Source organism: Pseudophryne corroboree, chromosome 6 (assembly GCF_028390025.1).
Source record: "Pseudophryne corroboree isolate aPseCor3 chromosome 6, aPseCor3.hap2, whole genome shotgun sequence".
In the NCBI taxonomy this organism is placed as follows: Eukaryota; Metazoa; Chordata; class Amphibia; order Anura; family Myobatrachidae; genus Pseudophryne; species Pseudophryne corroboree.
The window spans coordinates 361,940,166-361,957,576 of NC_086449.1; the positions used below are offsets into that span (position 1 = coordinate 361,940,166).

At 46.9% G+C, this 17,411-nt stretch overlaps 1 protein-coding gene across 5 annotated transcripts in view; it reads right to left on the bottom strand.

The window, feature by feature from the left end:
- Nucleotides 1-17,411, bottom strand: part of ADM2 (adrenomedullin 2) — a 234,756-nt gene that overhangs the window by 43,497 nt on the left and 173,848 nt on the right. The window lies entirely within an intron of this gene.

Here is a 17,411-nt window from a genome sequence, read left to right on the forward strand (position 1 = left end):
AGCCAGTTATCAAGTTTTGTAGACAGCAGTAAATGCTACTGCAACGCTGATAATAAGTTCTTTCAGATAAAGCCATTTAATATGGGCATGATCAGCTCAGTCCCAACCTGTCAGTGTCTGAAGCTTGTCCTTCTGCCGGCTCTCCTATAGTGTGTCTGTAGGAGACTGGACAGGTACAAGCTCCTGAATATTGGGCGGGGATATATACTGGAATGGGAGTGCTCTACAATAGCTTAACTGTTTCTAGAAAGAGCCAACTGCAGCTTCAGCAATATAAAGATTCCTATTGTGCCCCAACTAAGTCTAAATATATAAATTAGTTATGTAAAATAAAGTAATAATAATTGTTAATATTTTGTTTTATTACCATGAGTTTAACATCAGACACTTATAGTTAATTCCATTAAACAAAAATATAGAATAAATGTTCAAGTTATTTCAGCCAGGGAGGCTTTTATGCATAATTGACCCATTTAAAGAAACTGAGAATACATAAGAATACATGAGCATACAGCGTCGTTAACAACAACATAAAAAAGTGTTAGGGCTGTATTACCAGTCACAAATGAGAGGGTACTGCATCCCGCAAAGTGCATTGTGGGAAAGTGATGCAAGTTTTAATGCAAGTGTTGCTATGTTCTTCAGTGTACAAAACAAGTAACATTATAAAGTTGTAAATACACAAATCACACAATAAGTGACAAGGTGCTATTAGAAAAAACTAAATATCACAAAAGGGGTAATCCTAAATAAGAGACTGAAATTACTCTAGCTGCAAACTCCAAATGCGGGTGCGTGTATACTCACAACAAATACAGGATAACCACTAGTGGAACTGCTCTAGTGCAGTGGTTATCAAAGTGTGTGCCTAGGCACCCTGAGGTGCCTCAGGACATTTGTAGGGGTCAGGGGTCATTTTAAAAGAGGAGGAGGCCCGTGCTCCAGGTGGGCCCCCTCCTCTCTACGGTGCCGCAGGCTCTGACACTTTGCCGGAGTCTTCTGCGCATGCACAGGTCTCCGGAAATATGGCTTCCGCCATGGTCCGGAGGTAAATTATCTACTGCGCATGCGCAGCGGGCATTTTTAATGTGCTTTTTTGCCGTGACTCCAGAAACGCGAGTATTAAAACAATATGGGTGCAATGTGTTTGGTTTGGGCCCCCCTAGACCCAAGGGCCCCTACCGCACACATTGCATCCGTGATAGAAACGCCTATGGCAGGAGTGCCTTGGATTGATGGTCCAGAACCAATTCAAATTATTTATGATCAGTGTAATAGGCAAAACCAGTGCTCGTGGTTGCCAATTATAAAATATGTGGACAAACAGAAGCAAATCCTGTCCCTCGGCACACAATGGAACCTAAAAATGAATATAAACATTTTACTTAATATAATATTACTTTATAAATTTCTCAATAATACCCCTTTTAGACTGCCATCTATGAACATGGGTTATTGGCACATGAACGTGTATAACCCGTGTTCATGTGTGGTCTGAAAGGTACCAGGGTTGAAATACCGGGTCGAGTGACCCGGTATTCCAACTCAGGTAGCGAGCAGGGTTGAACATGTGTTCAACCCGCTCGCTGTGCGGTGTGAACGGGAGCTGGGTCGATGTGTCCCATTTCCCGTTCACTGTGTGCGGGCGGGCGGCGCTTGGAGATGGAGGCACCTGAGGCAGGTCGCACCCTGGGAGCTCCCGTGTCAGTCTCCCGGGTGCGACCCGTCTCAGGCGGTCTGAAAAGGATATAAGAAACTTTTGGCCTAGGTCTGCCGCTAAAAAATTCTGATACTCTAGGGCGCCGTGATTCAAAAAAGTTTGGGGACCACTTGGGAAAAGCTTGAGTGGACTACAGGTACCAGGAAAGAATTATTCCTCTGTAAAGCTCTTAAGACACTTGAACATATAAAACAGAAATGACAATCGCAGTATAGAAAGTTGTTACTTAGTAAATAAATAAAAATGAAGGAACTGAAAGTCCCCGTAATTGAGTAGTTATTCAAGTCCCATGGCGAATCGGGTAAACTGTGGCTGATGTGCTAGACTCGTTGTAGCTGCCGACCACATCCGGGCTCAGTGCTGTGTACAACTGTATGCAGGTAAGTGCCAAAACAGAAAATGCTGCCTTTTGTTATGATGTGGATGGGGACTAATGACATGGAGCCCAGTCCTGACCCTCAGAAGTGATGTCTGCTTCTCATCTCTCGGCTTTGCCTGGAGTGGACAACTTAAAAGGTGGCAAAAATGGTCCAACACATGAGCAAAGACAGGGTATCACAGGCTTATGTGGTGTTTCTAATGGTGCTGCATTCCACAGTCAGGACAGAGGGGATTGGAGAGCAACACGGAGACCAGGACAAAGCAGAGAATTACCCCAGGTAGGAGCGGAACGGGGATAAAAAGAAACACAGAGATTAAAAGGAAAAAAAAAAAGGAATGCCTGTGACAAAAGGCATTATTGTATTATTTTGAATTCACCACCAGAATGTTCAGAATGAGATTCATAGAACACCTTAGAAATATACTAAACATGCGGGGTCATTCCGAGTTGTTCGCTCGTTGCCGATTTATTTTCGCAACGGAGCGATTAAGGCGAAAATGCGCATGCGCATGGTGCGCAGTGCACATGCGCTAAGTATTTTAGCACAAAACTTAGTAGATTTACTCACGTCTGAACGAAGAATTTCCATCGTTAAAGTGATCGGAGTGTGATTGACAGGAAGTGGGTGTTTCTGGGCGGAAACTGACTGTTTTCTGGGAGTGTGCGGAAAAACGTAGGCGTGCCACGATAAAACGCGGGAGTGTCTGGAGAAACGGGGGAGTGGCTGGCCGAACGCAGGGCGTGTTTGTGACGTCAAACAAGGAACGAAACGGGCTGAGCTGATCGCAGTGTAGCAGTAAGTCTGGAGCTACTCAGAAACTGCTAAGAATTTTCTATTCGCAATTCTGCTAATCTTTCATTTGCAATTCTGCTAAGCTAAGATACACTCCCAGAGGGCGGCGGCCTAGCGTGTGCAATGCTGCTAAAATCTGCTAGCGAGCGAACAACTCGGAATGACCCCCATTGTCCAGTACCATAATCTTTCCACCGACTTTGACTAATAGAATTGATACCTCAAACCATCAGAGGAGAAGATAGGTCTAAGACTGAGCTGATCATCTTCCCATCCTCCCGCACAACTCACCTCGCACAATTTAATTATCTATTGGCAATACTATCTCCTCTAGCCCCCAAGTGCAGTGTCTTGGAGCAATCCTTGACTCCTTTAAACCACACATTCAGCACCTCTCACAAACCTGCCATTTTCATCTCAAAAATATTTCCAGGATCACACCCTTTCTCACCCAGGATGCTATTAAGGCCCTTATCCACTCACTGGTCATCTCCGGGGGTGTAGTATGGTATGCCGGCGGTTGGGCTCCCGGCGACCAGCATACCGGCACCGGGAGCCTGACCGCCGGCATACCGACAGTGTGGTGAGCGCAAAGGAGCCCCTTGCAGGCTCGCTGCGCTTGCCACGCTGCGGGCACTGTGGCGCGCTACACGCGCCACGCTATTTATTCTCCCTCCAGGGGGGTCATGGACCCCCACGAGGGAGAATAGCTGTCGGTATGCCGGGTGTCGGGATCCCGGCGCCGGTATACTGTGCGCCGGGATCCCGACATTCGGCATACTGAAGACCACCCATCTCCAGACTAGACTACTGTAATCTTCTCCTATCTGGCATCTTTGACAAATGCCTCTCTCCACTCCAATCTAGCCTCAATGCTCCAGCCTTTCTCATCTTCCACACCAAATGCACTACGCCCATCTCCCTTCTCCCAAGCCCTTCACTGGCTTCCCTTACATTTAAGAATCCAATTCAAGCTCCTCACATTCACTTACAAAGCCCTCACCTACACCAGGGCTGTCTTTTTGTATGGGCACTTGCCCAAGGGCCCCAGGATTATAAGGATCCTAGGCTGAAAGCTGAGGGTCCCCTCTTTCCAGGGGTACCATATTTTTCAAAATCGGCCCTGAGGAACCGGAGATATCTGACTTCAAATCAGTGATCCCCATCCAAGCCTGTTAATTGCTCTTTCCAGCCAGATATCTTGGGTTCTGTCTGACTTAGAGTTTTTCTGAGGGTATAATCCAAAAACTATCTTCTTTTGATGGACACTGACAGCTTGTCTCTACTATGCCCATAACCAGAGAGATCAGCCTTCAAGCAGCTGGTCTCTGCTCCAGCTCCACACGCCTAATATGCAGTTTTATATTTTCGTTTTTTTTATCCCATTCAAGCTAAGAAATCTATTTTCAGGAATTTAAGATATCTGCAGTCAAGCAAGCTGCCCTCCCACCAGAAAATTATGCCCACTCCACTATCCACCCCTCTCCTATGTATTAAACACCTCCTACCACCCTGGAAATCATGTACCAGGGCCCCCACAATCAGTCCAATGCCCCCTTCTACAGTTTAGTGTTCTCCCTCCAGCCCCATCTGTGCAGTAAAGGAATAATTGGCAGAAATGATTGCTCCAGGTCCTACATGCTGAGTGGAATATAGAACAACCCCCTACCGCCCACGGGACAACAAAGCTGCCGCTGATAGCACCCCCCACCCATACTGCGGGAAAATGGATAGGGGCCCCAATGCAGTGCTTTGTCCAGGGGCCTACACTGCTGTTAAGATGGCCCTTACTCACACCTCTCACATTTACATTTCTGACCTTATCTACCTTTGCACTCCCACCTGCCCTCTTTGCTCTGCTAATGCACACCGCCTCAACTGCCTACTGATTACATACTTCCACTCCTACCTACAAAATTTTTCAGTACTGCTCCCTTTCTCTGGAATTCTCTTCCTCTAACCCTCAGACTCTCCACCTCTCTACAAAACTTCAAACAGTTCCTCAAGACCCACTTCTTCACCAATCCCAGCAAATTCCCATCCTACCCAGCATTGCAAGTATGGCGGTACAGGGCGGTACGGCGTACCGCTAAGAAATTCCCGTAATGCCAGGCCATCCACCATACTGCATCCTACTGGCTTTGTTCTGTGTGAGTGGAGGAGAGCGCAGCGCAGCGCCTCTCCTGCCCCTCAATTCTCTTTGATGCCCGGTCTCACTCTCCATCGGCGGCAGCGTCAATCTGAATAAGGCACCGGTTTGCTAGCCAATCAGAGTTTGCAAACCAGCAGCCGCGGCTCCTAATTGGCTGCCGGTCCACAAGCTCTGATTGGCTAATGAACCAGCGCCTCATTTCAGATTGACCCCGCCGCCGCCGCTGGAGAGTGAGACCGGCATCAAAGAGAACTGAGGGGCAGGAGAGGCGCTGCGCTCTCCTCCCTTCACATAGAAGAAACAGAGCCAGCGGTAAGGGGTGGGGGGGCAATAAGCGCACAGTGCGGCAATGTATATCTGCCACTGTGGGGGCATTGTATATCTGGCACAGTGGGGCATTGTATATCTGGCACAGGGGGGCATTGTATATCTGGCACAGTGGTGTATTGTATATCTGGCACAGGGGGGCATTGTATATCTGGCACAGGGGGGCAATGTGTATCTGGCACTCTGGGGGCATTGTATATCTGGCACTGTGGGGGCATTGTATATCTGGCACTGTGGGGCATTGTATATCTGGCACAGGGGGCATTGTATATCTAGCACTGTGGGGGCATTGTATATCTGGTAATGTGGGGGCAATGTATATCTGACACAGGGGGCAATGTATATCTGGCATTGTGGGGGCATTGTATATCTGGTAATGTGGGGGCAATGTATATCTGGCACTGTGGGGGCAATGTATATCTGGCACTGTGGGGGCATTGTATATCTGGCACTGTGGAGCATTGTATATCTGGCACTGTGGAGCGTTGTATATCTGGCACAGGGGGGCATTGTATATCTGGCACAGGGAGGCAATGTATATCTGGCACTGTGGGGGCATTGTATATCTGGCACTGTGGGAGGCATTGTATAAATGGCACTGTGGGGGCAATGTACATCTGGCACAGGGGGGCAATGTATATCTGACACTGTGGGGGCAATGTATATTTGGCACTGTGGGGGCATTGTATATCTGGCACAGTGGGGCATTTGTGTATCTAGCACAGTGAGGCAATGTGTATCTGGCACAGTGGGGGCATTTGTGTATCTGGCACAGTGGGGGCATTTGTGTATCTGGCACAGTGGAGGCAATGTATATCTGGCACTGTGGGGCAACGTGTATCTGGCACTATTGGGGTCATATGTGTATCTGGTCCCCCCAGATGTGTATCACGGTCCCATTTTCATTGGCCACGCCCCACGTGGCATTTGACCATGCCCATTTTTGGCACGCGCGCACACTGTACCTAAAAGACATTTTTCTCATATGTCCTAGAGGATGCTGGGGACCACATCAAGACCATGGGGTATAGGCGGTTCTGCAGGAGCAATGGGCACTCTTAAGACTTTTTAATGGGTGTGAACTGGCTCCTCCCCCTATGTCCCTCCTCCAGACCTTAGATTTAGAAATGTGCCCAGGCAGACTGGATGCACTCTGAAGAGCTCTACTGAGTTTCTCTGGAAAAGACTTATGTTAGGTTTTTTATTTTCAGGGAGATCTGCTGGCAACAGACTCCCTGCTTCGTGGGACTGAGGGGGCAGAAGTAGGAACCAACTTCCTAAAGAGTTTCATGGCTCTGCTTCTGGCTGACAGGACACCATAAGCTCCTGAAGGGTACTGAACGCTAGCCGGGTTTAGATGCTCACTCCCACAGCACGCCGTCACCCCCCTCGCAGAGCCAGAAGTGCGAAGACAGGTGAGTATAAGAAGAATGAACTTCTATCAAGTAAGTGATGGCTGAGGTCCGGCGCGGCTGGCGGGAGCGCAGCGCGCCATTGCTGCCCACACACACAGGCACTGCAGGGTGCAGGACGCGGGGGGGGGGGCGCCCAGGGCAGCAAATATACACCTCAAAACTGGCTTAAAGGGGGCATAAGGTGCCACTGGCACAGCCCTACCCCCGCCAGTATAAATATTACAGTGATTACTGAGTGTAAGGATGCGCCATTGATGGGGCGGAACTTCTTCCTCAGGCAGCCAGCACACTGCTCAGCACCATTTTCTCTCTCTCCTCAGGCTGCAGAGAACACGCTGGTCCTCTCCTCCACTTCTGACAAGTTCAGGGTGTTATTTGGGGGGCACAAGGCGTGGTGGTGCATTTTATAGTGTGATTATCTGTATAAAAGCGCTATTTTGCTGTGGGCATTCTGTGTTCACACTCATTACATACTGGCGCTGGGTTTGTGAACTGGCTGCTCCTATACTGTGTCCCTCTGACAGATTTTACTGTGGGTCTGTCCCCAAATAAGTCCCAGTGTGTCTGTGAGTGTGCTGTACACGTGTGAGGCATGTCGGAGGCAGGGAGTTCCTCCCCGGAAGAAACCATGTTAGGGACACAGAGTTGTAATGTGGTGGCACTGCCGGCACACAAAGAGCCTGCATGGGTGAAAGAGATACGTGACAGTATGCATCTGATTAACCGTAGATTAGATAAATCTGAATCTATGACTGCATGCTGGAGAAAATCTGTTGAAGATGTGATTTTTCAGGATGCTGTTATTCCTTATGCAGGCGGCCCCTCTGGGTCACATAAGAGACCATTGGCGAATGTTGTAAACACTGATACCGACACGGACTCTGATTCTTGTGTCGACGATAGTGACTCCAGAGAGATAGATCATAAATTGGCGGAAAGTATACAATATATGATTGTGGCTATAAGGGATGGGTTGGAGGTTACAGAAACCACTCCTGTACCTCAGGAGAAGGCTTATTTATGTAAGGAAAAGAAATCCAAAGTCACGTTCCCTCCTTCACATGAACTAAATGCTCTCTTTGAAGGGATGTGGGTGAATCCTGATAAGAAATTTCGTATTCCCAAAAGGATTTAGATAGCTTACCCTTTCTCGGCTGAGGACAGGAAAAAATGGGAGTCACCCCCTGTGTTAGACAGTGCACTTTTCAGGTTGACAAAGAAGGTAATTCTTCCTGCACCTGGCACGGCTTCACTTAAGGAGCCGGCAGACCGTAAAATGGAAACGACATTGAAATCCATTTATGTTACCAATGGTACACTGCTCAGGCCCACTATTGCCTGCGCATGTGTGACTCGCGCTATTGAAAAATGGTCAGAAAGCGTGTCATCAGAAATTGACACGATTGATAAAGATGAGCTACTCCTTAAGTTAGTGAATATCAAGGACGCTGCCGCCTACATGCTGGAAGCAATGAAGAATATTGGACTCTTGAGTTCACAAGCCGCTACCATGGCAGTATCGGCTAGGCGGGCGTTGTGGATTCGCCAGTGAAACGCGGATGCAGATTCCAAAAGAAACATGGAGGCTCTCCCATATAAAGGTGAGGCCTTATTTGGCGATGGCCTGGATGCGTTAGTCTCGGCGGCTACCGCAGGTAAGTTGACATTTTTGGCCTCTGCGCCTGCACCGGCAAAAAAGACCTATCACGCGCAAATGCAGTGCTTTCGGCCCAATAAATACAAAAAGACGAGAGGTTCCCCCTTCTTTGCAGGTAGGGGAAGGGGAAAAGGAAAGAAGTCCGCAGCGGCTTCAGGTTCCCAAGAGCAGAAGTCTACCCCTACTTCTGCCAAATCCTCAGCATGACGCTGGAGCTCCCTTGCGGGAGACCGCTCGGGTGGGGGCACGTCTCAAACTGTTCAGCCAAGGTTGGATTCTGTCTGGCCTAGATCCCTGGGTGTTGCAAATAGTATCCCAGGGATACAAACTGGAGTTTCAAGACGTTCCCCCATGCCGATTTTTCAGATCGACCTTGCCAGTTTCTCCGCCAGAGAGAGAAGCAGTAACAGCGGCAATCCAAAAATTATGTCAGGATCAGGTCATAGTCCTGGTACCGTTGTCACAACAATGGCGGGGTTTTTATTCAAGCCTCTTTGTTGTTCCGAAGCCGGACGGCTCGGTCAGACCGATCCTAAACCTAAAAGAACTGAATTGCTACCTGAAAAGGTTCAAGTTCAAGATGGAATCACTTCGGGCGGTGATTTCCAGTCTGGAGGAGGGGGACTACTTGGGGTCGGTGGACATAAAGCATGCTGACCTGCATGTTCCCATTTATCCTCCTCACCAGGCTTATCTGAGATTTGCGGTTCAGGATTGCCATTACCAATTCCAGACGTTACCTTTTGGCCTCTCCACAGCGCCGAGGGTATTCACCAAGGTGATGGCGGAGATGATGGTCCTCCTTCGTCAGAAAGGAGTCAATAAAATTCCTTATCTGGACGATCTCCTGATAAAGGCGAGATCCAGGGAGCAGTTGTTACAAACATCTCACTCTCTCTGTCAATACTCCAACAACACAGGTGGATCATAAATTACCCAAAGTCACAGTTGGAACCGACGACAAGGTTGTCTTTCCTCGGGATGATTCTGGACACAGAAGTTCAGAGAGTATTTTTGCCGTTGGAAAAGGCTGTGGAAATACAGAAAATGGTAAAACAGATACTGAAACCATCCTGTGTGTCGATCCATCAGTGCATTCAGTTGTTGGGGGAAGATGGTGGCGGCCTACGAGGCCATACAGTTTAGCAAGTTCCATGCCAGAGTATTCCAGTGGGACCTGTTGGACAAGTGGTCGGGGTCACACCTACACATGCACTGAAAGATAATCCTGTCGTCAAAAACCAGGATGTCGCTCCTGTGGTGGTTACACAGCTCTCACCTACTAGAGGGACGCAGGTTCGGGATTCAGGACTGGGTCCTGGCAACCACGGATGCAAGTCTCCGAGGCTGGGGAGCAGTCTCTCAGGGAGAAAACTTCCAAGGACGTTGGTCACATCAGGAAGCCTGCCTTCACATAAACATGCTGGAGCTAAGAGCCATTTACAACGGCCTTCAACAAGCGGTACATCTTCTTCAAGACCGTCCCGTGCAGATCTAGGCGGACAATGTAACAGCAGTCGAGTACATAAACAGGCAGGGCGGAACAAAAAGCAGAGCAGCAATGGCAGAGGCGACAAAAATCCTCCGCTGGGCAGAAAAACATCTACAAGCTCTGTCGGCAATATTCATTCCGGGAGTAGACAACTGGGAAGCAGACTTTCTCAGCAGACACCATCTCCATCCAGGAGAGTGGGGCCTCCACCAAGAAGTTTTCGCAGAGGTGACAAGTCTTTGGGGAGTTCCTCAAGTAGACATGATGGCATCTCGCCTCAACAAGAAGCTTCAGAGATACTGTTCCAGTTCGAGGGACTCTCAAGCAGTAGCAGTGGATGCGCTAGTGACCCAGTGGGTTTTCCCGTCAGTGTACGTCTTCCCTCCACGTCCGCTGATCCCAAAGGTACTCAGGATCATAAGAAAACAAGGGTTCGAGCAATCTTCATTGCCCCAGACTGGCCAGATCTTCAGCAGTTGCTCATAGAAGATCCTCGGCCTCTTCCTCCTCGCGAGGACCTGCTGCAGCAGGGGCCGTGCGTGTATCAATACTTACCACAGCTACGTTTGACGGCATGGCTGTTGAGCGCTGGATCCTAGCCAGGAAGGGTATTCCCAAGGAAGTCATTCCCACTCTTATTCAGGCCAGAAAGGGAGTAACATTGAAACATTACCACCGTATTTGGAGAAAATATGTGTCTTGATGTGAATCCAAGAAAGCTCCTATGGAAGAGTTTCACTTAGGACGTTTCCTCCATTTTTTACAGGATGGTGTGGAGGCGGGCCTCCAATTGGGATCAATCAAGGTCCAGATTTCGGCCTTGTCAGTGTTCTTCCAAAAACAATTGGCCTCTCTTCCAGAGGTTCAGACCTTTGTGAAAGGGGTTCTGCACATCCAGCCTCCATTCGTGCCTCCAGTGGCACCATGGGACCTTAACGTGGTGTTGCAGTTCCTTCAATCGGATTGGTTTGAGCCTCTACGAGAGATAGAGTTGAAGTTTCTCACTTGGAAAGTGGTGATGCTTTTGGCTTTGGCATCTGCAAGACGGGTGTCTTAATTGGGGGCCTTGTCTCACAAGAGCCCTTACCTGATCTTCCATGAAGATAGGGCAGAGTTGAGAACTTGATAACATTTTCTTCCTAAGGTGGTTTCATCTTTCCACATAAACCAACCTATTGTAGTGCCAGTTGTTACTGACTCATTCACTGAATCAAAGTCTCTAGATGTGGTTAGAGCTTTGAAAATCTATGTTGCTAGAACGACTCGTATATACGGAAAACAGAGGCCCTGTTTGTCCTGTATGCTCACAACAGAATTGGGTGTCCTGCTTCAAAGCAGACTATTGCTCGTTGGATCAGAAATACGATTCAGCAAGCTCATACTACGGCTGGATTGCCGTTACTGACGTCGGTAAAGGACCACTCCACTAAGAAGGTGGGCTCATCCTGGGCGGCTGCCCGGGGGGTCTCGGCATTACAACTGTGCCGAGCAGCTACTTGGTCAGGGTCAAACACATTTGCAAAGTTCTACAAGTTTGACACCTTGGCCGATGAAGACCTAAAATTTGGTCAATCGGTGCTGCAGGGTCATCCGCACTCTCCTGCCCGCACTGGAGCTATGGTATAAACCCCATGGTCTTGATGTGGTCCCCAGCATCCTCTGGGACGTATGAGAAAACAGGATTTTGATACCTACCAGTAAATCCTTTTCTCCTAGTCCGTAGAGGATGCTGGGCGCCCGTCCCAGTGCGTACTTTACCTGCAGTTTAGTTATTCGGGTTACACAAGTTGTGTTATCTTAGTTTCAGCATGTTGCTGCAATTGTTTCATGCCTGTTGGCGTGGGTTATGTTGAATGCCATGTGTGCGGCATGGTTGAGGGTGTGAGTTGGTATGTATCTCACCACTAGTATTAAAGTAAGTCTTTCCCTCGAAATGTCCGTCTCCCTGGGCAAAGTTCCTATAACTGAGGTCTGGAGAAGGGGCATAGGGGGAGGAGCCAGTTCACACCCATTGAAAAGTCTTAAGAGTGCCCATGGCTCCTGTGGAACCGCCTATAACCCATGGTCTTGATGTGGTCCCCAGCATCCTCTACGGACTAGGAGAAAAGGATTTACCGGTAGGTATCAAAATCCTATTTTTCTACTTGCACCCCTGATCCTAACCATCTGTTCCACTATCACTGTCTACCCCATCTTTGTCACCCATGTCTGTCTGCCCCTCCCCTATAGAATGTAAGCTCCCACGAGCAGGGCCCTCATCCCTCATGTGCTTTTCCTTGTCTTACTTAAACCATCTTCGGTGGCACAAAATCCTGCGGTTTTCGGCCACCCTGATACTTATTCCAGTGTTGACTGCTGATACAGCTATGTTTATGTACCCTGTACTTTTCCTTTGTCTTCAACTGTAAGTCATTGTTTCCTGTTTTGTTTATTCATTTATGTACTCTGTAATTGGGTGCTGCGATTCCTTTGTGGCACCATATAAACAAAGGATAATAATAATTGGTATTGGACCTCATGTGAGGAAGTAGGTTACCCTATGGTGCTCAGGCGCTACGGAAATGAGATGCTGTGTCAAGCAGCGGCCTCAAAGAAATACGGGAAGTCACTCCCACAAGGTAAACAAAAAAGCAGAATAGAGGCTGCGCTAGATTTGTTCAATATGATAACATATAGTAATGTAACCAATATCACAATTTAATATGAAGTAAAATATATAAAATAAATACACTGAGTTTTTAGGGTAATTGTACCATAAAAATGCATGCAACACTGATATATGATTAAAAAAAGCACAAATAGTACTGTAAATATATCAAGGGTTACCCAAAAAGCCAGGAGTTGGAAAGAGAAATTAAATTTGGAAGTCCGTTCCAGAGTTTTTTTCCCCAAGAAATAAAGTCCAGCATAAACAGATAATTAGGAGGTAAGCAGTTGTCCGGTATGGAATAAGTTACCGCTAGAGGGTATGGTGATCCAAGGTTGTGACTTGTGAGCTCCTCATGCAAAGTTCATCGGTTCAGCTTAAATGCAAAGTCCTCCAAATGCAGATGAAAGTCTGGAATGCAGTAGGGGATGGTCCGGTCTTCCAACAATAAGTTCCTGCCGTGGGTACCTGTACCACTGACGCGTTTCGCTGCAATCAACTAGCAGCTTTTTCAAAGGTATCAATGGTTTGTGCATGTGGGGTTTATATACCCATGTCAATATGGTGGCTAATTAGCACCTGGTGCTGATGTTGTATAATTACTAGACAATAAACAACAAAATTGTATAATTATATAGAACTTATTGTTGGAAGACCGGACCATCCCCTACTGCATTCCAGACTTTCATCTGTATTTGGAGGACTTTGCATTTGCATTTAAGCTGAACCGATGAACTTTGCATACCGCACTGCATGAGGAGCTCACCAGTCACAACCTTGGAGCACCATACCCTCTAGTGGTAACTTATTCCATACCGGACAACTGCTTACCTCCTAATTATCTGTTTATGCTGGACTTTATTTCTTGGGGGAAAAAACTCTGGAACGGACTTCCGAATTTAATTTCTCTTTCCAACTCCTGGCTTTTTGGGTAATCCTTGATATATTTACAGTACTATTTGTGCTTTTTTAATCATATATTAGTGTTGCTTGCATTTTATGGTACAATTACCCTAAAAACTCAGTGTATTTATTTTATATAATTTACTTCTTATTAAATTATGATATTGGTTACATTACTATTTGTTATCGTATTGGACCTCATGCCTACAAGAAGTGTACCAGATCTTTCAGATAAATTTACAACATTCAGATGGGTTCATTGAGGCCAGGGATGGGGACCCTTCGGCCCTCCAGCTGTTGTTGAACTACACATGCCAGCATGCCTTGCTACAGTTTTGCTATTTGGCCATGCTAAAACGGTTGAAAGGCATGCTGGGATGTGTAGTTCAACAACAGCTGGAGGGCCGAAGGTTCCCCATCCCTGATTGAGGCAGTGGTGCTAATTCTACTCATTATCATTAGAAACTGTAATTTCATCATCTTTCAGTAACTTATATTGAATAAAATTTCTTACTTTAATGAGAATAGCATTAGGGATATTGGCCCTCATTCCCAGTTGTTCGCTCGGTAGCTGCTTTTAGCAGCATTGCACACGCTAGGCCGCTGCCCTCTGGGAGTGTATCTTAGCTTAACAGAATTGCGAATGAAAGATCAGCAGAACTGCTAATAAATAATTATTTGCAGTTTCTGAGTAGCTCCAGACCTACTCACAGATTACGATCAGCTCAGTCCGTTTAGTTCCTGGTATGACGTCACTAACACGCCCTGCGTTCAGCCAGCCACTCCCCCGTTTCTCCAGACACTCCCGCGTTTTTCCCTGACACGCCTGCGTTTTTAGCACCCTCCCGGAAAACGCTCAGTTACCACCCAGAAACACCCCTTTCCTGTCAATCATTCACCGATCAGCAGAGCGACTGAAAAGCGCCGCAGGATCCACAGCAAATCTACTAAGTTTTTAGTTAAATAACTAAGCACATGCGCCCTGCGTGCCTTGCGCATGCACATTTTGCAACAAATCGCAGCATAGCGAAAATCTGCAACGAGCGAACAACTCGGAATGAGGGCCATTATTAACTGTTACTTCGTCAATGGCGTATACTGAATATGAGATCATAATGTGTTCTCTGGAAGAATCAATTTCTCACAGATCGATTCTTATCATGTACTGTATATATATGAAGCCCTTCTGGTTACTGATATCACATGTGAAATTAGTCTGTCTGTCTGACTCTCTCTTTCTACAGTATACTACACACACACATAGAAATAATTCAGCTGCAGATTTTACCTATGGGCTGCAGCCACCCAAGTGAAATCCACCACACCAGTGAGCCAGTTGCAGTCCATGACTGCACTGGCTACACTGTGACTTCCCACTGGAAGTGCTATCTGCCAATCACACACAAGAAAGGCAGCCCCAGGGGGAGGTGTTTTCTCCCTCTATGACTGCCAGTTTGGGCTGTGAATAACAGAGATCGTGCTTCCCAGAGCCGGCCCTAACCAATATGATGCCCTAGGCAAGATTTTGGCTGGTGCCCCCTAGCATTGCCACTGGTTCTGCAGGAGATGCCTGGCTTGAGTCAGCTGGCAGCTCTGCTAACGTCGGGCGCCTTTTGTTTATGAAAATGCATCATATTATTTGCATTACTATGTGGCTAGGATGCACAAGCAGCTTCTGCTGATTAAAATGATATGCAGCATGCCTATATTCAGCATGCCTATATTCTGTGTGCAACTGCGGCTGTATCTGCATGTGAATACAGTGATTTTCAGAAATACACTGTAACATAGCATTTCGTATGCAGATACAGCTGCAGTCACACACAGAATATAGGCATGCCGCATATCATTTTAATCAGCAGAAGCTGCTGGTGCCCCTAAGCATACCAAATGCCCTAGGCAATTGCCTAGTTTGCCTATGCCTAAGGCCGGCTCTGATGCTTCCAGAGGGTAGTCGCTCCCTGTTTTATCGTTAGTCCTACCTAGCTTCTAGGGACTGCTGCCGATGCAGTCCCTATAAGCCGGTGTTTTGTGCATCGTACAGTCTCACCGCCAGTTGTGCACATGCACCGGTCCCAGTGCCTGCGAGATCCTTTACGCAGGTGCATGGAGTTGGGACCTGGCTGGTCTATATCTATATATATATATATAATTAGAGTGTCCAAAAACCATCCGCCACTTAACAACAAAATAGAGGGAGTGCCCGGTACATATATAATAGTTGTAGCTCAATGCAAAGAACCAGCACCTGGTTCTTTGCATTGATCTATATATATATATATATATATATATATATATATATAATAAAAGGCTAACGCTGCTCCTCACCTCTATCAGGGGAATTCAAGTATTTTGTGCTCCAGTGACCACTAGAAGAATTTATGTATACTGTATTTGCATCATACCTTATGTTACAAAGTTACGTGATTGGGGATACATGACAGACTTCTCATATCTTGGGGTAAATTTACTAAGCTCCCGATTTTGACCGAGATGCCGTTTTTTCATCAAAGTGTCATCTCGGTAATTTACTAAACTCAAATCACGGCAGTGATGTGGTCATTCGTAATATTTTGGAAGTTCAAGGTAAAAATCACGAATGAATACACCATCGGTCAAAATACGCCTGTTTAGATATGAATCTCGGTCATTTACTAACCATTCGTAATTGTAATTTCTGCCGTGAAAATGCATTTGCGGCCGCGAAAAAATACAAATCGTAAAAAATTCCTAAAAAAAAACGCGCCAGCATTTGAAAAGCGTGTTTACATGTGTACTCAATTATCCATTACTCACACCTGAATGTTTGGCCCTATAAAAGTGTTCCAGGCACATTTTGAATTTCTCTCACTCTGAAATGGCGGCTGTGGTGTGTGCCAATGAATTTATGTTTGCTGTGGGATACCTTAGACTGCTCCATGAGGCTTCCAGGAATCAGGCCCAGGTAAGTGAACATGGTCAGCAGGTTGTCCAGGTGCCGCGGAGGCTGCGCCAGCCTCGTTTTTTTAGAGGTCGTTCAAACTTAAACGCATTGTCCGATGATAGGGTCATACAGATGTTCCGCCTAAATAGAACCAACATTTTCCACCTGTATGACCTTGTCAAACTGGGCCTAGACCCTGAGACAGCACGCTCTCGCTCTGTCTCAGGCCTACACAAACTCCTGGCTGTGTTACACTTTATGGCTACTGGGAGCTTCCAGGCTGTGGCAGGCGACGTGATTGGTATCTCACAGCCCACCTTTTCAAGATATTTGAATCAGGTGAGTCTAAAAATACATAGGCGGTTATGTCTAAGTGTTGCTTCTGTAAGTACAAACAACACAGTATTGTATAGAATACCTAACATGACACTCACCTTAGCTTGTTTAATGTCCACTCAGGTTTTGGATGTCTTGGATCCACATATTAATGCCTCAATCTGCTTCCCTACCGAGGAGTCGGAGTGGCGTGCTGTCAGGGTAGCTTTCTATGAGCTTGCTGGCATGCCCAATGTGCTGGGGGCCATAGATTGCACACACGTTCAGCTGAGATCACCTAGGGGCCGCCAATACATATATACGAATAGACATCTGTCCCAATCAACTAATGTCCAGGTGGTCTGTGATGCAAACTTTAAAATTATGAGTGTTGTTGCAGGTTACCCTGGTGGCTGCCATGACTCCTTCATCCTCAGTCAGTCATCGCTCTTCGATAAATTTGAGGCCGGACAAATGCCTGATGGCTGGCTGTTGGGTATGTTCAAAATGTTTTGTGTGTATGTCTTTTAACCACAAACTCTAGTTTTGAGTAGGGGAAAGAATAATCTAACACATGTACTAATGTTGACTATATCTGTTTTTCAGGTGATGGGGGTTACGGCTGCTACTCTTGGCTCCTTACTCCATTGTCCCAACCTGATTCTCCTGCTGAACACAGTTACAA